Below are 22,261 nucleotides of genomic sequence, written 5' to 3'. Positions count from 1 at the left end.
GGCCGAAGAGGAAAAGCAAACCAGCCACATGGGAACATTAAAGATTATAGACACTGACTGTATAATCTCATGAAGACAGAAACACTTCTTGGCACCTCGCCAGCCACCCTCACGGCAAATAATGGTGCTACAGCCAAAAAATTCAAACAGAATTCACTATGTAAGTATTTAACCAAACCAGAATCTACATTAACTTTAGACAGATGTTATGACCCATGAACTGAGTCATGACACTATTTGCATGCAATACTAGTTCGCAATCAATAGGCACCAGTAGATCACATGGACTTACAACCTTCAGTACGTATGGAGAACTCTCATTTCTGATGTTATACAAGGTTAAAGCAGATGTAATCAAAAAGAATTTCCAGTCTGAGACCTAGTCTAGGAAATAAAAATCTCTTAGGTCTACACAGAACACACGATTTTTTTTATTTTTTTTTGCTGAGAGGGACAAAAGACTTCTATGCTTACCAAGACCTGAGCTGCAAGTTTTGTGCTACAGTCAGACAGAAAAAAAGAACATGTTCCTAAATGTGTACAGTCGCATCACATCCCTTTTACTGTATGTAATCTCTCTCTCTCAGTTACCTGCCTTCAATTATTTGTTCTCTAAAAGTAGACCATCTTAAGTATTTTCAATGAAAAGCCCAAGACATCAGAATCTCTGAACTTTCAGACGCACTTGAAAACAAAAAAGCACTTTGGTTACATTGAAGTTTATTTATTTAGATCCTCCATTTATCCTCCAGCAAGAGCTATATTCATACATAAAGCTTTTAACTTCATTTCCTCATTTAATGCCCAACAAAAACTGTTTATTGCCCCATATAGTTTTCTGCTATGAACATTATATCTTTACTGCTACCATGAACTACAGACAATCTCTGTGGTTCTTGCTGCCAGAAAACACTATTTTGACATAGCCTTAGACCAGCCATACATAACAGCACCACAAATCAATGATTCTTCTACATTACTGTATGTCAAGCTCTTACTGTTTACTAATGTCCTGTTCTAACACTTTATCGTAAGATCACTTCACTGTTAAATTACTTCCCCAAGCACTTTGTGTCTTCAGACAGAAATACCACTGTTGAAATCTGTTCTGCCATGAATATTGGTTTCCTTGATCAGACTGGCGAGACAGATCTCTTTACCATTATGCTTCAGTGGCACCAGCTCCCAGTCTAACAGTTCTTCACCACCCTAAGCCATTGTTTCAAAAGCACAGGGAGATGAATAAACTTGCTTTCAGAAATTCAGATCTAGGCAAGAATCCCTCAAGAATAAATACAGTGGTGACACTGCAAGGGCTGTAAGAGGGAAACATGAGCAAGTAAGACTAACCAAGCTCTTTGTTAACACTTGACTTTTGCATATTATCAAATAAAAATTAGAGCCCACTACCACCTGAACATTTTTCTCCAAAATAAAAAAAGATAAACAGAACTGGGGAGGACGATGTGTTTGGTCAACTTTCTATCTGGGAACTTCAAATCCTGGCAACAGCCAAGGAAACAGTTCTCTCATCACTCCCCTCAGCACCCTACCTCACAAACAGGCAAACCAGAGAGCCACTTTTGGGACCTTGAAATGACAGTCCCTTCACAAGACTGGTCTTTGGAAGCATCTGTGTTTCCCATAAATAAGACCCCAGGGGCTAACTTTTCAACCAAGGATCTGAAAAAAAATGTCACATCAGAAGCCACAGAAAATACTCCTATAGCACAGGACTTGAGCAATCATCATCAGATCATCATCAGCATGCCAGCTTTTTAGAGCATTCTATTCCCTGTTTGACAGTTGATAACATAAACATCAAAAACTTGCCACCCCATAATGTTCCCAGTGTTATTAGAGCACGTGTAAGGTGATGCATGTGACACGTGTACGGCATGCACATAGCAGTCATGCACAAAGCCATTCTCTGCTGCTTATAAATGACAACTTACCATTCCAGTGCTCAAATGTGTCACTCAGTAACTTCAGCAATTCTCCTGCAACCTATGTTGTCTAAAAAAAAAAAAAAAAAGAAAAAAACACAAGCAGGGTTAGGAAGAATCAAAAGTTGCTTGTCATAAGTAAAACCAGAAATTACTACCCATATCCCCCAAAGCCTAGCAAGGTTCTCTATAAATCTCCCATAGGAAATAACTAAGTAAAGCTTAACCCTGCAGAAATGAGCACAACGCTTTGATACCACAAAGCCCATGGCACCACTTACAAGCCACTTCCTCCATGCAGCTGTGCTGCCTTGGGCAAGTTCCTCTCACCCTGAGGCCGACACGGGGACAGGCTGAACGTGAGGATGGTTAAATGAACAGCGTTCAGGTGCAAGGCCAAGTTCTGTAACACGCTGTGCATACATATCAAGCTTGATGTTTAAGTCTTAAAATATCCTATCTTTCACGAACAACTCCAAGCCAATACAAAAATTGAATTAAGTTTTTTGTTCTGTGTGTGCTTGTTCATTTTTAAAACATCACAGAATCATTAAAGTTGGAAAAGACCTCCAAGATCATCTGGTCTAACCATCCGCCTACCACCATTATCACCCACTAAACCATGTCCTTAAGTACCACGTCCAACCTTTCTGTCCAGGTTACTCAATCCTCCACTCAGAGCATCCTTCAAATGGCTTCAGTCTCTGAAGCAGCACAGCAGACGCTGTCAGGCTAACAAGTCCATTACTGAGCGTGGCAATGAACCTCATCATCTCAGCACAGCTCTCAGCCTGCAGTCTCTGGATAGTTTCAGGATGCACAGGGGGAAACCTGCTTGCCTTTTCTGTCACTCTGGGACTGTGGTAAGTGAGCACGTCCACTCTTGGGAACAGCAAGCAAAATCTGAAAAAGTCACTGAGGACTTAGGTACTGTTCACAGTATAAATGATGAATCTTATATTGATATTGCTTACTCTAATCAGCTATTCTTAAAGATTGCTTCGCATGCATAAAAGTCTGTCACACTGCTGCTCCAAAAAGCACCTGAGCTCTTAACATATGCATTTTTACAGATCCCAGAAGAAAGCCTTGCAAGTTCTTCTACTTTGTGCATGCCAACCTTAAAAGACTGAATCTCTAACGAAGACAAAGGGGAGGAAAAAAAAAACTATTGCCACAAAATAAGCCATACAAAAATCAATGCTTAATGCTGAAAAACACCTAAATAGCCTAATTAACCTACTTTAAAAATCCTTAACTATTCACACAACTCCAGACAAACCCTGGCTGCAACCAACCTAGTGTGCTGCTTCTTCCCTCCCGTAGTGAACACTTTATTACACCCAAACAGCAATATCCTCAGTTGGCAATTAACATATACACTCTGAAATTATACTTGCTTACACTGCTGACATGACCTAATTAGCACAGAAGCCACAGGCTAACATACTGTTGTCAACTGAGTTTGAACAGTTTAAGAAATTTATAGCTTCAGGCTTTCTGTAACCACACTTTCAGGGGTGGTCATGCTGACCAATTATTATTCCACTGAAAAAGTATCAGTCTTCAAAAGTAAACGCAAAGCCTGTATTAATAATCCATGTCAGCTGGGACAGGGCTTAACCCTGTATTTCCCCCCATCTCCTAAAAAAAACGCTCACATATTTTGGGATAACTGTTGACAGCCCCTCCCCATCATTGCTTATCAGCAAAACAACGATCCATTGTTAAGGTTTTTGGATGCTGAGAACATTCTCTGCTGTACTCCTGCACTACTTCAAGAAGCAAGTGCAGGACACCCACAGCTACCCCAGCCTCCTGGCCATATGCTGAAGGTGTTTGGGGTGTTTCTTTTTGTTTTAAGACTAACCAAACAAGTAAGGGAACAATACACTTCAGATGGAGTTGATTATGACAGGCCTACCATTTCAGACTGAACGTCTGCCTAGACTCGTATCCTGGCATAGACAGCAACCAGCAACAGTTGCTCAAACAATGAAAATAACAAAGAGGAAAGGGAAAGCTTCTTCTAATGCACCCTCACATCTTCTGTTAATCCCTAGAGCTAAGGAATTCAAAGAAAAAAACTACCTAGGGCTGTTGGGAGCTCTCGCAGTGAATGCTTTCTAATATGTTCCTGTTGCCTGGAAAAGTCAGTTAAATGGGGTATCTTCTTTACCAGAGTAGAGAAATACAAGGAAACCAAGAGTTTTCCTACAACTGCAGCAGAATAACTTTTCAGAACCGGGGTGAGACAGCATCTGAGATAAAACCCCCTTTCACCAGCCCAAGCCTGGGACAACAGGCCACACAAGGCGCTGAATTTGGACAGCCACACAGGAAGCTGTATGGAGTCAAAGACTTCCATTTTCTTTTATCAATTGATCCATATAGGACATAAAGCTAAAATAAAAGTTTATATGCTAAGATCAGGCTCACCAGAGCCCACAGTCCACTTTTGGGACAGTCCCATGGACTCTACAATGCAGAAGAGGAAGAATTCATCTTTGCACTGCCTTCCTCACCGCTTAGATTTATAGCCTATTAATATTGACTAGCAGGCATCTGAATTTTCCTTCCAAAGGCCAATAGATCAGACTGTCCTGGCCACATTCATTTTCTTTACCAGTGTTAGAAACTTTTGTCACACCTGAGTGGGACCACACACACCCTCAGCTCACTGGCAGGGGACACACAGCAGGACCGGCCGTGCTGCCACTCCAAGGGACCTCAGGAACAGGCAGATGTGACTCTGACCTAGTTCAACAAAGGGAAACATCAAGCAGGCAACACGGCCACAACCTGAAATATGAAGACTTACACTTGAGGGAGACGTTTTTTCCCCATGAGCTGGATCTCACACACGCCTGACCCAGCTGCCCTGCAGCACCCTGGCCTCAAGATAGAGAAAACTTTGGGGACAACCCGAGCCACCTGCTCCGGCTGGCCCTGCCCGTGCCACCTCCAGAGGTCCCATCTCACCTCAACAGCTCCGTGACTGCCCATCCTGTGAAGGCCCATCCCGTGAAGGAGGGAGCTGTGGGAGCTGCAGGATTAACCTTACAGCCCACAAGAACGCTGCCCCATGCAACTGTGCCCCTCTCTGAGGTGCAACTCCGCAGCACGTTCCCTCTGTGCTGCAGAAATGCCTTATCACTCACACTGAAATATCCGTGTGACGCTGGCAGGATTAAGCAGGTCAGCCATTTAATGCACCTGCCTCGCCACGCCCGGCGGCCCTTCCCCTCCCACCTGCTGCCACACAATGGTTTGCCCCAGGCACTGGAAGCTCGCTCATTGCTGAGGTACTGTGAGGGGAGCTCAGTAGCACAGGTTGCCTGGGCAGCTCTCACCTGGCTAACTTTCAGCCCAAACTGATAATTAAGCAAACCTGGCTGGGAGCAAACAATTAAGTGACTGCAGAGAAAGGTTCCCCTCAGGAGAGAGCTAGCTTCCCTCAAAACCAGGTGTCTCCCAAAGGCAAAGGGAGGTAAAGTAACAAAAATAATACAATGCCCCTCCCACAAGCCATGCAGTCGCACATCAGAGTGACAAAAATGGCCTGAAATCCTCCCTGTTGGGGCTGCTAACTTCCCAGCCAGTGGAACCTGATGTGTGAAGCAATTGTGCTACACCTGCTTTGCTGACAGGAGGGTCTCTGCTGCAGCACAGCACCCAAAGCCAGTCCAGTGCAGCCTCCTGGTGATGGCTTCTACCATCAGGCATTTTAAAAATAGCTGTTATCCCGCCTGTTGACATTTAAACTTCTCTGCTAGTTTCCTCCCTAGTTTGACAGACAACCTCACCAGCACGCCCAGACTCACCGAAACTCTCACTAGAACAAAATAAAGGTTGTGGTTTGGCACAAGATGCTCTCTGATGATACACGACTCTTAGCTGTCCCCAAAACTCATGGTTGCATAACTGATCTTCCCTCTTTTGCCTACGCACCTCTGTTTTCCTCAAGCCACTGTCCCTCTACAGCTGCAGATTTTGTTTTCTCTCTCATTCTCCCTCATGGCTTTGCAGCTGACAGGAACATTCTTCCTCTGTTGTTCAGAGCAGGGCAAAGATATTTTGTGACCCATAAGACTGGTTTCTTCCTTTTGCCCCCTTCTTCTATCTCCCAGTTCCTCTCAGTTCCTCATGGGATGGGGACTGAGCATTGCCTGCTCTCTCCAGCACCCATATTTTGCTGGAAGAAATGCAGGAAAGGTATCCAACCCAAACAGGCTTTTCCCCCAGGCAGGCAAGAACAGAGCATGACGACTAATGTGTTTCATCTTAACGCAAATCCAGCTCCAGCAGATTTATGATGAAACTGTAAAAGTTGGCAATGCTGGAAGGAATTACTATCTTAGAAGATCTTGCAGTCAGAGGAATTTTGGACTTGGGGAGATAAGGACTAAGAACCTCATGGGAAGGCTCATCCCAGTCACACTTTTGCTTTTGCTGCTGTGAACCAAGAGTAGTTTTCAGTGCAGTACCTGAAACATGAAGTACATCTGGTTTACCATCATGTAACATGAGACCGAACTTTGAATTTTTATGAACATGGAGAAACAGCTGCAGAAGTTAAAATTCACATTAATCCCCTCAGAAAAGTATTTGGCCCAAAAAGAAGTATATAAACTCACAAGCTTTGTGCATCGTTTCTCATATATGCTATCCGGGTCTGTTGCTTCTCAAGACACACAGTGCAATAGCCCATTCAGCCAGGTATGTAACATTAGATTTAACAAAAGGATACAATTTGCAAGTTACTTCAGACATTTACATCAATCACACCTGAAATAGCAGGTGGCCCTTCAAGGCACCTGCAGTTTATTTGTCATCAAGATAGCCTAGGAGGTCCAAAATGACAAATCAGGGTAGCATCGAATCACATTGGAAAGAAAAATAGACCTTATCTGTGAAAGAGTTCTGTATTTTCAGTTGTAACTTTCATGGTCGTACTTTTCAGGCTGTCAGCGAGCCCTGAAAACAGGCTGCAGGTTGTCAGAGGCCCAAAGACAGCCTTCAGAGCAAGAGCTAATAGGATAACCTTCGCTGAAGCGATGGATGGGCTGAGGGGACAATGCAAACTGATAAAAGTACCCTCCTTAGTGTTAGGACACCAAACACTGCCAGAAAAGCAGTTGCTGCTTGGCTCAACGAAAAAGTATTTTGTAAATGGGAGACTGGGCCCAGAAGTACAGAAACATGTCTGATTTCATTTTGAAAGGAGAGGGTGCAGAGAATTTGATTTGTAGCCTGCATCGGGCTTTAAGTTACTACATGATAAAGGCTGTTATTATATTTTCATGGTCCAGTGGCAGCAAGCTTTAATTACACTGTGCAACACTTCATTATTTAAATAAGACCATGGGGTTCAGCAGGTCTGTTTGTGTGAAGTACTATTCAGATAGAGAGCTGCAGTTTGGCTTCAGTGCTAATTGCTTCTCCTATTTCTTCATATAACATGAGAGCTCCTAAACGGTTTTCCAAAGAAGCTAGAGAGAACATTGTGTGCCTGTTCCTTTTTCATCTATGAGAAAGATGAAAGATTTCATCACTGCCCTTTATGATCATTATCAGAGTCTGTACTTTAGCCCTGACACTAGCATAGTCACATTTACTGTTTAATGTATTTTGGGCTACTTTCAGCTTTGTCTGAGTTGATAATTTGCATAGTTGCTTTGTTCTGGCCTCTCCTTCCCAGATACATACTGTGAGATCTGGTCATTGAGTCTTTTACTGAATACTTGGTTCAAAGAATTGGATGTTTTAGTGTTGGAAAAAAATCAAAATAGCAGCTCCAGAGGGCAAATTTACTAGGTCAGAGCTTTGAGAAGTGTTAGGTAGACCTCATGACACAAATATAATTCTAGGCAATTGTGAACAAACTTAATCTGGGCAATTGAGTTTGACATGAATGTGAGTGAACATGACTAAAAATCACTTAGAGGCCTTAGAACAAGAAGATGAGTCAAATCTACCTCTTGAAATATTTTTTTTTCATATCTTTTATTGGCAATACTATAAACATCTAGTTAATGGAGTACCAGATGCAAAATGTCCAGATCACAGCTACAATTTGGTGAAACACACAGAAGTTTAAATTGTTACCCAAACAACCTGTGACTCTGATATGTTTGCCAACATATTCAGGCCCGCAGGCATTTCTGTAAAGCACGCAGTACTGTCACTTTTGGAGCTGGTTACCAATGCAAGGCTGGCTGTGCTACGTGATTCTTCAGGGTGTGAAATGAGACCCATGAGACTAGCACAGCAAGTTTCAGCAAGACTGAATCAAGATCAATGTAAAGGGACATTTTTCAAGGCACACAAAAGGAGTTGGGTACCACACTCCTATTGAAAGGCCAAGAGTATTTAAGTAATGAACTCCTCCTTTGCACTTTGGAGGAGTAGAAAAGAACACTAAACTCCCCTAGCAATGCATTACCTGAAAATAATAAAGCTATTTTAAATGAATACCAGTGTGCTTTCAAAGTCATTGATAAGAGCTCTCCATCCTCGACATTCATTTGAAAATATTCACAGCCGCATACAAAAGCCTTTTAAGTCTCATCTTTATACTCAGAGAGAAAAAGCGCACACCGCTAGCTCTACTCAAAGGGCATTCCTGATGGACGGTTATCCAAACATGTTCCAGCTCTTTGTGAAGTTGTCTCCTGCAAAACTTGCTAAAATGTTTCTGCAGTCATGAGACCAGGCTGCAGGAAGCTAATCCTTGTCATCACCTTTGTGACTCACCTTGCGGTTTCAATTGGACGAGTTACTCCTCACATCTCCTCTTCAGAAAAATAAACCGCTGTGTTGAGTTGTTAGCGCAGAATGGCTGCCACGTTCCAGTCTGGGCAGATGTATTACAGTGGTGAGTCATCAAATTGAATGTACAGGCATGATGGCTAACATTTGCAAAGAAGCCTACGCCTTATTTAGTTTGCTGGAGTTAAATATCTAAACCATTAACATTCTGCTAAAAGCCCTCAGCAATGTACCTACTACCTGTGATGAGCTTTAGGAAATACCTGTGACTATGGAATGTGCTGCAGAAAATTCAGTATTACAAACCAGCAGTTACTGAGCAATAATGCTAGCTGCCACACAATTTGCAATGCAAATGTGTTTAGGAACAGGGGAAGAATCATTGTAGATATAAAATTTTGGATTGATCTCTTATCAAACAATGACAATGTTCAGACTAAATGTGAAGAAATAGAAGTTTTATTCTTCTCATGTTACTGTCCTTAAAAACTGCTTTCTTGAGTACTCTGATCCATAACACCATCTGGAACAGAACTGACAACTTCTGTTGGTAGTGGCTTTGTTTGTTTGCTTGTTTTCTTACAAACCAAAAACTCCAGGGAAAAAAGTTATTACTTTGAACCATATCCACACAAGCTGTCTCACTGATTTCCAGGCAGATATTTATACAAATATGTATGTAACCAAAGTATGCAACCTAAGCAGTCGTAGAGCTGAGATGCAAATTGTCTTCCAATTGCAGACCAAATTATCCAAATGAAAACCAAATTATCTCCTATTGTATTTTTCATATTTTGTCTTCCCTCTTCAGCATTCTTATCAATTATTTTTCAGTCATGGTCCCTAAATAACCTAATGAGCAAGAAGATGAACATATTACATCAAAAGATATTGATGTAATGACCAAATGAGATAAGCATATGAAAAAAAAGAGAGCAGGTGGCAAAATAAAAAAATGAACTCTCTCAGTGTAAAATAAATGATTTTGGCATAAGAATTGAAAATCACATCAGAGACAAAGAGAAATCCTTATAATAAAAGTTAATTTTCAGTTAAATTACTTGTTGAACAGCCTCAGTTAGATGGCTTCATATTGCTGTATCTGTTTAGATTTCTGAAAATGTAATTCATCTTGTCCAGCCCCTCCTGTATCCCTTTTAGAACATATTTCTCCAGTGATTTCAGATCTGCAAAGCTATTTCAAATATTTCCTGCAAATAAATAAATAAATAATAAATAAATAAATATCTCCTGTAAGTAAACAGTTAATCTATTGCACCCAAAGTCACCCAAAGATCCCAAACCCACAGAGACTACTATTTAATTGGTGAGAAGGGGGTGGTTGTTGTTACAGCCACATTTGAGATTATAACACACTTTGACTTTAAAACTTAATAAGATTTCAGTTTATCTAATCCCAAAAGACTCTCTGTGGAAGATGCCAAGTCTTTTCTTTTTTTTTTTTATTTTTGGCAGGGAAACTAAGAATTTAATTATATTTCATCAGAGTAAGATCTATCCTTATACTCTGAAGTTGCATGATTTCATTAAGTCACAGATTTCCTAAATCCATGTAACCCACAAACAGCTCCATCAGCTCTCTAGTTACAAATTATCTTCACTGACACCAAAATCTATCCTGAACTGGATGAAGACTGTTTCCTGGAACTGTTTTGCTATTTTCTGTGCCATCTTTTCAAGTAGCAATGATATCCACGCTTCAGCTCTCCCAGACCCCTGAGTGAAACAAAATGTTTGAATTACTGTCTCTAACCCCTGCTCAGTATTTTACTAGCAGAACAGCCAACTGCTTTGGTGACTTTGGAAAAGACAGTACCATAGGATCCCTGCAGCTGTGCTGCCTCACCAGCAGAACAGAAGTAGAAAAAAGGCACAGTCAGCTTCATCGCTAATCTCAACACACACACATCTGGACGTGCACCTTGGGGTACACGTTTTGTGAGAAAGATCACAAAATAATAAAAGTATTAAAGTTGAAAAAAAAAACCCTCGAAGATCATCTGGTCCAACTATCCCCCTACCACCAATATCACCCACTAAACCGTGTCCCTAACATGAAGTGACATCGTATCTACTACTGCATATATCAAGATGGACAGGAAGATTTATGAAAGAACAAATGACAGATCATTTGGCTACGAAGGTTTCCATTACCCTGCAAGGCCCTCATAGGTGCGATCAGAAAAGCAGTCTTCAAGATCCTTCACATAATGGATGGACATAAAATAGACATAAAGAAGATAAAAATAATTGGTCTATTTTGTCATCACGGTGCCAAAAGCTTTTTACTTGTTCGTTGTTATATGAATAATTAACTGGTTTAATTTACTTTTCATTCTAGGTAAGGAAATGTAATTGAAAGATGGTGAGATAGAGGACTGAAAGCCACCAAGTGCCTTCTGGTGAAAGTGAACTTTGGCAGAAGGACACACTAAGGAAACTATTCACAGGAAGAAGCTGAACCCATCCTGTAATGCTTTGCCAGTGGTGTCAGTTCCTTCAACTCCACAAAGCAAAGCTACCCACTGTAGTGGAAGACGGCAGAGAGCATCTGCAGCAGCAACTGGCAGGAAGCATGGTAGCCTTATGAGCAGATAAGCAGCTGATTACACCACTAACCTCCTCCCAGACCTTCTCTGTATCCATGTCAGGGACTACTAACAAGGTACAATCCCATGCTGCTTATTGAATACTGAAGAGTTTTGATTTCCTGTGTTACAGTTATACCTGCCCAAACATAGGTTTCCAGATTTAAAAATTTAAAACAGGGTTTTGGGGCAGCAAATTAACACCAAGATGGGATAAGAAGCAAATTCAGAACAACCAAAAAGCCAAGCTAGACGCTAATTTAAATGGACAAGATTCTGGGCTAAGTTTATATGACTTGTTTCTGTTTCCAGTTGACCATATCTCTCTTAGGCAGTCTTTCCAGATTTGCATCTGGAAGGGGAGTCTTGAAGAAAATACGAACAAAAGTAGAAAAAATGTAAAAAAATTACTAATACCAAAATCTGGATGAAATTCTCAAACAGTTGACTGAGGTAGAAAGGAGAACAAAGGAATAAGAATGTTGTAAGAGAACACCAAGAAAAAGGTGGGTTGTGAGGGCATGAAGGAGGTTTATGAGGAAACGGGATGGACTGGCTGTATTTGAGTGGGACTGGGAAGGAGCAGGCACAATGGGCTATATTCTCAGCCTGTTCACATTGGCACTGCTGCTGTGACTCAACAAAGCAGTACAATTTACATCAGCTGACAATCCGTCCTGATAGATACAAATTTTGGGACAGAGCATATTCACCTCAAGGTCATAAACCTTCCCCACCCTGAGAAAAAAAGCCGCGTAATCTGGTTCCCGATCTTACTGTAGCCAAGAGGAGAAGGTGCCAAACACCTGAATATCCCATATGTGAAGCTCTTTATTTGGCGGGGGGGGGGGGGGGGGGGGGGGGGGATAACAACAAAAACAATTTTACTGCCAAATAAAAGTGTCCCCGATGCTTTCCTATAGAGAAACAATGACATCCAGTGGTGAGTTACATTAATCACAGGGGGCTTTGTATTAGCCCGATCTCAGGAAAGCACATCTCATACCTGTTACAGGAAAAGCATCCGTTGCTGTACCCCTCTTACCCATGAGCAGTGCTATTCCAGACATTGGAGACTTTTTTCTTTTCAGATAAGTAAAGCACCTCTGCATTTTTCTGTCTGTTGCAGTTCTGAAGCCCTGCTCTAGGTCCTCAAAGTATAATGTGTGTAAACTGTTTTAACAGTTCGTATGAGAAACCTCTCCAGGCATTGGCAATATTATTTTCATGACCAACTGAAGGCTCGCAGCAACTAAGGCAAAACAGATGTTTGCAGTGGCAGCAGAGCAGACTACTGCCTGGCACCGTCCTTCCCGTGCCCGTGGTGAGTACCCACGTCCTGCCTCACCTAGATTACAGGCTGCCAAGCAGCTCCAGCCTGGGAAGACAGAGGGGAAAAAGTACTTAAGGATACAACTTCTCTGTCCTGGTTTTGGCTGGGCAAAAATTTAAGTGCATCATGAGCTTTCTGAAGAGAACAAGAAGAGGCACTTAGGTAAAGTAAAAGAAGACAAACTTAGCAGCAAGATATTTTACCCAGAAATGTTCTTGGAATAAACTGTCACACTGCTGCTGGTCTGAAAGGTCTGGATAAAGAGCCACTCTCCAGAACTGAGAGGATTTCTTTCCTAAGTTTGTCCAGAATCCAATCCTTCTAAGCTTTATTTCTTTTTTACTATCTAGGCATCTCAAGGGCTCACATACCTACTGCCACAAAGCATCATTAAGAGGAGGAGGCACCAATAAACCTGTTGTATTACTCAGAGGCACAGTGAAAGACCACCAGAACTTTTTGTGCATAAGGTCTTGGGATGGAAATAATTAATCTGGCAGAAGTTTCAAAAGGAGCTGGAGACTGGATTCCTAACAGGATTTTGTCAAGTAGGTACTTTCAAAAATCCCATCGGACACCCAATTTCATCGTTAAGTGCCTGAACACAGTCCAAAGTCTGCCCCTCCTGTTTCTAGGAAAGCTGTACAAAAACCTGTGGTAGATCAGGTACCAGTGAAAAGCTTAACATGCTCCACCAGGACTGAAGCCCTGTTGAGTGAACAGCTTTACAAGCATATGATTAGGACTGATTCTCCACTCTAATTTACTTATAACCTTCATAAACAAGTCATGCAGAGGAGACAAGGAGGCAGACAGAGGAGAGAAAACTTTGCTTAGGGGCACACAAGTCTCAAAATCAGCCCTATTTCTGATAAATTGTTCTGTTTGTATCCATTGCTTGCCTACAGCCTTTATAGATCAGGACTAAGTTAAATGGTTCACGTTGAAATATTTTCCCTGTTTCATTTTCACTAACTAACCCCTTGCTCTCATATTAGGGAGCAATGTTAATTTGAGGAGTGGATTAGTTTTCACGGTATCTTTCTTAAACACCTCACTCACATGCTCTCTAGCCCTTTCTCCTTCCAAGCTAAACAATTCTCACTTTTGCACTCTATCCTCAGACGTAAACCCCACCCAGCCTTCTAACCATCTCATGACATGCTTTTGGTGGACTTCCAAACCAAAGAGGTTTCCAAACTGAACCTCCAAAATGTTTGAGGTTTCCCCATCTCTGTATAGTACTTTCCAAGAGCACACTCCCATTGATTCTGGAGGCAGCCTTGAATCAAAACTAACCATAATGCAGTCAGGAACAAGTCTGGCTACTTTTTAATGAGGAAATGTGCTCTTGGGAAGTATCGTGCAGTGATGGGCAAACCTCAAACACATTGGAGGTTCTGCTCATAAACCTCTTTGATCTAGAAGTCTCACCCAATGGCAAAAAAATTATGATCATGCATGCACGGAAGCATGCCAGCCATGACACGAGAGAGCTATTATCATGGTGGGCAGGCAGCGTAGCGTAGTCCCCACTACACACCCAGGCTGCTGACTAGAGAGCAGTCCTAAGTTTTAGCAAGAAAAAGAATTTCATTACCGACAATAAAAGAAAAAATAACCCAGAAGTATGCAATTCAAGTTAACAATCACCCCTCCCCATCCTATAAACTCCCACTGCAGTCATATCTAATAGAGCCAGTTCTAATATTGCTCTCAAGTCTGCAGCTGCAGAGAACCCTGGCCAAGCCAGGTTCAGATAATAATGTAGCCTTAATTGCTCATTGTTCCACAGTGACAGACAAATCAAGCTCTGCTGCGATGCACCACCCTTTTTTCATTAATCTAAACTAAAAGAATTGAACTCTGGAAGAGCGAAGTTTTCTTTTTGTGCATGTCATAGTTCTCCCATTGGGACAAGCCCATCTACAACACAAAGTCATTATAGTCTCAGCTTCAAGGCCAGCTTTTTAGTTCAAACTGCAGATCCTCCTGCCTTCTACATCAAAGATCTGTAGTATTAGGTATGTAACCAATGCTGGAGAAACAAAGAACTGAAACTAAGAGAAAACAAAACAAGGAACCAGGTGCTGTATGGGTATGTCCTGTCCTTCTGTCTGCCTCTTCTCAAAGTCCTGCATGTTAGTACCAATTATTTTCGCTCATGAAGAGTTTTTTATTGCGCTACAAACAGAACAGAGAGTCCTTCTGTGCTACAAACATGAAACTTTAGGATATTACCCATCTCTAAGTCATTTGTTTGTTATACTAGACAACTGCATAGTACACCAAGCTCTGCTGACCGGTTTTCCCCAGTCTGCTTGTCCCCTTTCTTTACATCCCTGTCCCCAGACAAATGTAAGTGAAATAGATGCATCTACCTGAGGGTGTCAAAGCACTCACTGTCAAAACAGGCTTTTTATTAAAAATTGACCCTTGTTTCTTAAGAAGTTCAAGGAAACAAAGCATCACTGTTTCATTGTTACGGACTCCACACTGTGCAGTACTGTAGCCTACTGCATTAGAAGAGAATGGTGAGAGTTCAAAAAATAGGGTCAAGTCCTGCACCCTCTGGAAAGGAAGGGATGGAGTCAGCCCTAAACCTGTTAGAACAATTCTGAGTAAGTGTGAGCAACTGCTACTATTGTGATATCCAACTGAGTAATATCTTATTTCTAATTTTAACATTCAAGAGGAACTTTTTGTTTGGCCTGGCTTGGCCGGAGAGCCATTGGCAGTAGCCTGCGGCTCAAACGCTAACACGTCAGGAATTCAGGCTGGCATCCCGCACCTCGGCGCACCGACGCGGATGTGTTGTTTCTCAGTGAACTCTCACTTCCCGTCTGCCTCCGTGTCGGCCCGTATGAAGGCCACTGACCGGGAGACTTGCAGGTCATGTGGCTCAGTTCCTGTGCTCTGGAGGCTCCTGAAAACTTTTGGTTGTATATCTCCGTGGCTCCTACTCAGGTGAAACAGAGGTCACAAGCAAGCAGAAAACTTCTCAAATATTAGCATTTTTTTCTGATACCCTGCATAATAAGGAAAGCTGTGCAAATAGGCTGGAGAAAATAAGTGAACCAAAATGAACCTTTCACTGTAAGGCCTGAAAAGATCCCATTAACACTTTATTATCAATAATACGTAACTTCAAATTTTTTCGTCTCTGACATTGAGCCAGAGTGGGCACAGAGACAAAACAGAAGGAAGCTTGTGCTTACTTTTGTAACTGTACGTTACAGATTTACCTTGGTTAACTAAATAGGGTAGCCTTAACTCAGCATCCACAGTAGCCTTGAGGGTATAGCTCTTAGTTGCCTAAGACTGAAAGGGCTGATGATGAGAGGAAGTTCTACCCCATGTTTCAAACCTTTGAGTAGCTAGGAAGCTTTCCAGAGGCAGCAAGCCCTTATCTGCCCCAGTTTAAAGGTTCACAGCACTTCTATGAGAGAACTCAGTTAAACTTCTCTAAACTTGACCCAACCTTTCGATCCACTGACGTTCAGGCAAGATAACCCCAAGCACATTAGTGAGATGAGACTGAATCAGCCCTGAAATTAGAGATGTATAAGACTGACCTAATTTCTCCATTCTTATCCCTTCTCCCTGCCTCCTGCCCAACTGTTAATCAAGTTGTTTAGTCTAATGTTTCCCAGCACTTTAATGTGTTTGGTTTAAATAAAATGAAGGTTTTTTTTTTTTTTTAAAAAAAAGGAAGTCTTGAGATGTTCCAGTCCTCTTTTTCTAGTTGACCCAAAATTTTCTTTTCTCTCACTTTCAGATTCAACCTCACGTTGCATTGTGTGGTTCCTCTTCCCTCTTAAGCTTTTTGTATATTTGAGCTCCTTCACACTTCCTTGTGCCACCACTTAGCCAAATTCTCAATACCTGCTTTCTTATTAACTATTCCCTCTGCCCCACCCCTTTTTTTAAAAACTTCCTCATCTGATTATTTTTAAGGTCATTTAATCTTCACCAACTCATTCACATCTTCCACCCAACTGGAATACACACAACTGAATATGATACCTCAAATCTCACGACGGTAGTGCCATCTCAGCAGAAAGCATAATTATCTATTTAATGTTTGATTTTCTGTCTCCCCATTAATCACAGGTCATGTCCAATAATACTGCTTCCCAAATTTCTCTTTGTCTGATTAAGTACATGCATTTTCCTTTAGACATATTAGCTACATTTTTCTAAACTGAATCATGTTTGTTTTCTTCTTATTATGGTACTAATCTCTTGAGGCTTCTTTTGTACAAGTGGATGGAAAGAGCTTTTTTTTCCTTTATTATTGCACAAGAGGGTTTTATGTCTTTGGATGTGTCATAATAAAATGGTTTTGGTAGCAGCAAACCTAATTCCTGTTGTTATTAAACCATAACACACTTCAGGACAACTTAGTCATTGTGGAATAACACTGTCTTGTGAACACCACATATACCTAGCAGGAAGTGCTGAAGTAAGATGAAGTGGGATAGAGATAGACAGAGAGGAAAGATTTACAGTCTGAGTAAGAAATTAAATTCAGCTACACTTAATGAGTTAGTTAAAAAAAAAAAGATCACTAACAGCTAAATTTTTATGTTACCCAAAAATGTTTGTAGTCCTCTCCCCCTTCATATAACTGAAGGACAGCAAAAGCATTGTAGGAGAATCTTGCTTCTTAATTGTCTATGTATTTTTGATGAAAAAATATAATACAAACTTTGTCTCAACAGGAAAGCAGTAGATGTCCTAAAAAAACTATTAGGGTACTTTATAAAGAATCTTTACTCACTGCTTGACTTATACGTAATCACTATACCTTCTGCGTAAAAATTGGTTTTGAAGGATTCACAGCCAGTCATGGACCGTTTTGGAAAAGTATTTTCTTCACATTCAAAGCTGTCCTGTCTTCCCAGCCACTGTCCTCCTGACATCTAAAATAACTGCTTTCCACATCAGAACTGATAGGAATGGGAATGCTACATTTCTCTTTGGGACAGTAGGGCAGCTCTCATGCACATAGCCAGTCTTGGGTATTCCCAGTCGCTCCAGTTGTCTGGGAGTTAATTTTGTCCATTTGAAGATACATACATATATATATACACACACACATATTAACATCAAGTTAGCTTTGACTACCTTCTTGAAATACTTCTAGGTCTCTGTAGTGGCTGGTCTACTGTACATTCCCAACTAGACTTGCCAAAAAACTTTCTCTGACCTAGACAGTTTGAATTTCATGTTTGATTAGAGTGTAAACTGGTCAGCAAGGAGCCTAAATTGGCAGGCTCACAGCACAGAAGACAGAGCTCCCTACAGCTTATTCACAGAACTGAAAGGTTATACTGCTCAAGTCTGTTTCAAATCCCATATCATCTGACAAAGCTGAAAGATAAGACATGGCTGAATGACAATTCACATGTGAAAAAGCATTGTGGTGGTGAGTTAGCCCAGAAACATTCTCTCTCTTTCATTCAAGAGCCCTGGACAGATGCTTGACTCACATAAAAACAACACAACTCAGCTCAGAAGCTGACAACATATCACTTTATACCTCTTAGCATGTTGATACCTATGAATTTACATGATCTTGAGGGAGCCGCACGTATTTATGTACCAACTAGACATAGCTATACACAGAACTTGCTTTAAAGAGCCTTATTTTGGGAGGTACCCTTCAGAAAAACACTGCACTTTGGGAATGCTCTGCCGTTCTTCCTGCTTTGGGCAAAGAATAACTTGGGAGATAGTTGGAGAAGAACAGAGCTGTCACAGTGAGAGTGGGGAGCTCAGTGCCACCAGTGTCTGCCTGGCAAAATCTGGGCAAATCCTCACAACACAGACAGCTGAGAGGTATGGTAGTAGCAGGGAAGAGAAGCAAGTAGCAGTAGGAGTGGGAAGAATTAACTTGTCCCAGAGAAGTGAAGTGGATCAGGAGCAAACACATAAGTCAACAAATGGAGTGAGGAAACAAAGAGACAAAAATACTTGCTTAACAGTTTATAGCAACAAGTCCTAGGAGAACTCTGAGTTTGCATCCCTTAGAAACAAAGCCATCAATAATGCAATCCTGGAAAAGCATCCCCACTCCAAGTCTTAAACAGTATGGATCCAGGAAATATTAAATCCATCTGCTGTGGAGAAAATGTTTTATCAACAACAAAAAACCATTTGATTTATTCTCTAGACGCTGGGCCCAGACTCAGTCACTAAGCTGTGCTATCTAATGTGGTTAGACAACTTCTAGGGAACTAACCTCTTGTTGCCATTACTCACAGTATTTGCTTTTCCCCTATTGCCTTACTCATCTGATTCCTCCCTTCTTATTATGACTCTGGTTGAGTTGATAGGTCATAATTTATACTACAGGCTGAGGCTTTCATGCTTTTGTTGGTAACTTGAGCCTGGGAAGTGAGTTATTCTTGCCTTTGCCTTGTTTCTGCCTCATTCCTTCCTCATCTGGGAGTTTACCTAGACCTAGAACATACAAACTCTGTAGTACTAGTCACGAGGAGAAAGGCTGATTGGCATTCCCTCCAGTTTTACTTACATTGTACATCTGTGAGTGTCTTTGGATGATTCTTTGTCTGGATACCAGGTATTTAATAGAAGCCTACAGTGATACAGCACCTATAGCCCCACAGTGTTTTCCAAACCATAGGTTTATCCACCTAAGTCATTCTAACTAATGTTAAAACAGCATCATTAGAGAAGAACACACAGTAGGCAATAACACACAGAATAACACTGGTTACCGAACTGCACAAAGATGTTTATATCACTTACTGGTAGACAAAAGGTAGTAGATTCACATGGTGGGGGGAACTCCTCCCCGCCACCCCCACCCCATCTCATTTCAAAAGAACCTCACGTTCTTTGTGTTCAAAAAAAAAAAGAGTTTCCACAGAGAGAGACACCAGGGAGGCCCTACCTCAGCTGAGGATTTTCTTACTATTTCAGTTTTTCCACACAGGCAGAATTTAGTACATTCTCTGCATCTTCCACCATTGGGATTTCAGCGTGTTCATTACCTGTGGCAGTGTCAGAGCTGGCTGGTTCTTGCCTAGGTAACATCAAAAGAAAAGTGTAAGGATTCAGTAAGGTAACAGTAAGGGATAATCAGATGGTCACTTGAGGCCCATTAAATTTCTTCTCAGGAACAGTTAAAAAGTTTGGCTCACCTGCCAACTTTTCAATAACCAAAGTCTTAAAACAAACAAACAAAAAAAACAGAACACCGTCCCCCTCCAGAGGAGAGAAACACATGAGAGAACTTGACATAGCCCCAGCAATATGGACAAATACAAAGCTCCCCCATTAAAATACACTTTACCTGTTTCAAAAATGCCCTCGTGATCTTTCGAATTGTAGCAGTAATTCTTAATGTGCTGTTTGACAGCTGCCATGGCCTTGCCAAGGGTGGTTCCACGTCGGTGGTGAGTGAAGTGATTATTGTATCTGCAGTCAGCTAGACACGGCAGTGTGGAAATCTGGGAGATGAAAGGCACCATATAAATATACAATATTATTACTGCTGTTACTATTATTTCACTGGCCTTTTGCCTCATTTTCTGGTTGAGCAAGAGAATATGAGTATTCCTGAATGTCCCCAACCCTACATTTAGTCAAGCCTCGTCTTTAGCACTGTAGACCTGCAGATATAATTTTTTCCCATCATTTCAGTTCTCAGAGCCACAGACCACGTTTCTTTACTTGGTATTAACTTCAAAGTATTTTTCCTTTTAAAATACAAGTCAATGTTATTTGTTAAATGACTGTTTTGAACTTGAATCCAATATTTTTAGTTTAAAAAAAAAAGTTTTGTTTTGTTTTTTAACTGGAAGGAATCCAAACTATCCACGGCTTTTATAACCCAACTTCCTTATGAGTCAGGACATTTATTGCCAGAAAAATATTATTTTAACTTTATTAGTGCTATATAGTAGTGACATCTAGTGGCTTTCATTAGTGTCATGATGAGCGAGGGAGAGAGACAACTGGCAAGACTTGCGGGAACAGATTCAGTGCAGGTTATTATGCCATTGTTGAGAGTCAATGGAATTTGGACGAGCTCTTCTAAGATATCAACAGAGTTTGCTAAATTAGAAAATCCTAATCATGTAATGAAATTAAACTCTAAGATCCAAGCTGAAATATTGCATTGTTTGCCCCAGAGAGCTGCTTCCTTCACCAGGAACTAAAGAAACAATACTCTCTAAATTCTAAACCTAAGTTCAGTACAAGGCAATTTACTGGCCTTGTAACCTAAATATCATGGGCAAAGCCCAGTTCCTTTTGAAAGAAGCAGGAGCTGTGCCACAATTTTCCATAAAGCAAGATCATGTCTTAAACATTATTTTTTCACAGCTGAAACTCCTTCCCAGGCCTTCAGCCAGGACACACTTGCGTGCAGACTTAATTTTATGCTCAGAAATACCAAAATATACCAAAAAAGGTTAAGGTTTGGCCTTTTAGTCACAGAATTGAGTCGGTGCAGTGGCAGAGGCTGCTCACAAGGTTCCTGAAGTAACATTGGCACAAGAATTTGGTAGAAATGTAACACTTCCATTCCTGGCGTGAAAGTTTATCATTAGCTTGATAGCTTTAGATTGTTTTGTTAATTGTGGAATATCATTAATACTACAACCAGCTCCCTTTCTTCCTCAGAGGAAGCTTGCCCTCAAAATTCACTTGGGCACAAAACTTGCCATATTTTCTTCAAAGACAAAATATATTATACTTGTAAAGTTTGAAGAACAATGTTCAACTGGTTTTAGGTTATTAAACTTTACTCTGATTTCAAACTCCACCATGGATTTTCTGTTTCTTCCTGTCCCTTCAGCTCAGAAAGTTTTTATCATTTAGTCAAACTTTCCATGTAGAAGGCCCATTCAATGACAACAACAACAACAACAAACTTTAACTGAGGAAAAGCTATTAATAATTGCTTTGTTTAGTTGTGGACTTTATCTATGTACAGGAAAGCAGATGAAATATTGAAAACCTTATTTTTTATAAGCATAATACCCTGTGCTGGCTGCAGCTTAGATAAACCACGGGATCATCATTCCATAAGGGACAGAACTCTTGCGTTAGCTTTGCTGAGAAAGCCCGTGTTATGCAACGGTTGCGTTAAGGCTCTGCAGGTGTGTGCCTGGGTGTGTATGTGTATGCATGTGTTTTATTACGAAAGGATTTACTTTTCCATGTGCAGCAAAGACAGCACCCCAGAGGAAGTCATAGCTGGGAAGTATCTAATATAATATTTGCATTGAGTCTGCAGTTTGCATCAGTGCCAGTGTTGTTGCTCTGCTCTCCCTCCTCAGGATTATTAGGGGGGTTGTAACATTAAATATAATGACCGCCTTTGAAGTTTAGACTTAAGAACTGAGACGGTTTTTCCATGTTGGCAGTTAAGTTGCAGCCTTCTTCCATGGATGCCAGGCCAAGGAAACAAACGGTCAGCTCCACATCTGCCTGAAGCACCTCCACAGAGTCAACCCACTGCTTCCACCGTGGATGAAGCCTCCATCCCAGATTTCACTTGCTGCTTGGCCACACTTCCATCATACTCGTAGAGTCAAGGTCAGACCGAGGGGCATCCTACGGTG

At 41.2% G+C, this 22,261-nt stretch overlaps 1 protein-coding gene across 6 annotated transcripts in view; it reads right to left on the bottom strand.

Moving 5' to 3' along the window:
* LOC310881383 (uncharacterized protein) overlaps nt 1–22,261 on the bottom strand; it is a 289,311-nt gene that overhangs the window by 248,417 nt on the left and 18,633 nt on the right. For 5 of the 6 annotated variants that reach the window (XR_014572326.1, XR_014572327.1, XR_014572329.1 and 2 more), the window contains exons 5-7: nt 19,984–20,140; nt 19,582–19,713; nt 1,956–2,016 (exon numbers count right to left, since the gene is read on the bottom strand). The gene's annotated coding sequence lies outside the window, so the exon portion shown is untranslated. The remainder of the gene's footprint in view (nt 1–1,955; nt 2,017–19,581; nt 19,714–19,983; nt 20,141–22,261) is intronic. The other variant, XR_014572328.1, reaches the window with a different exon arrangement.

The sequence above is a fragment of the Anser anser genome, assembly GCF_964211835.1.
Source record: "Anser anser genome assembly, chromosome: 14".
NCBI classification, from domain to species: domain Eukaryota; kingdom Metazoa; phylum Chordata; class Aves; order Anseriformes; family Anatidae; genus Anser; species Anser anser.
This window is presented reverse-complemented; position numbering and strand designations above follow the sequence as displayed.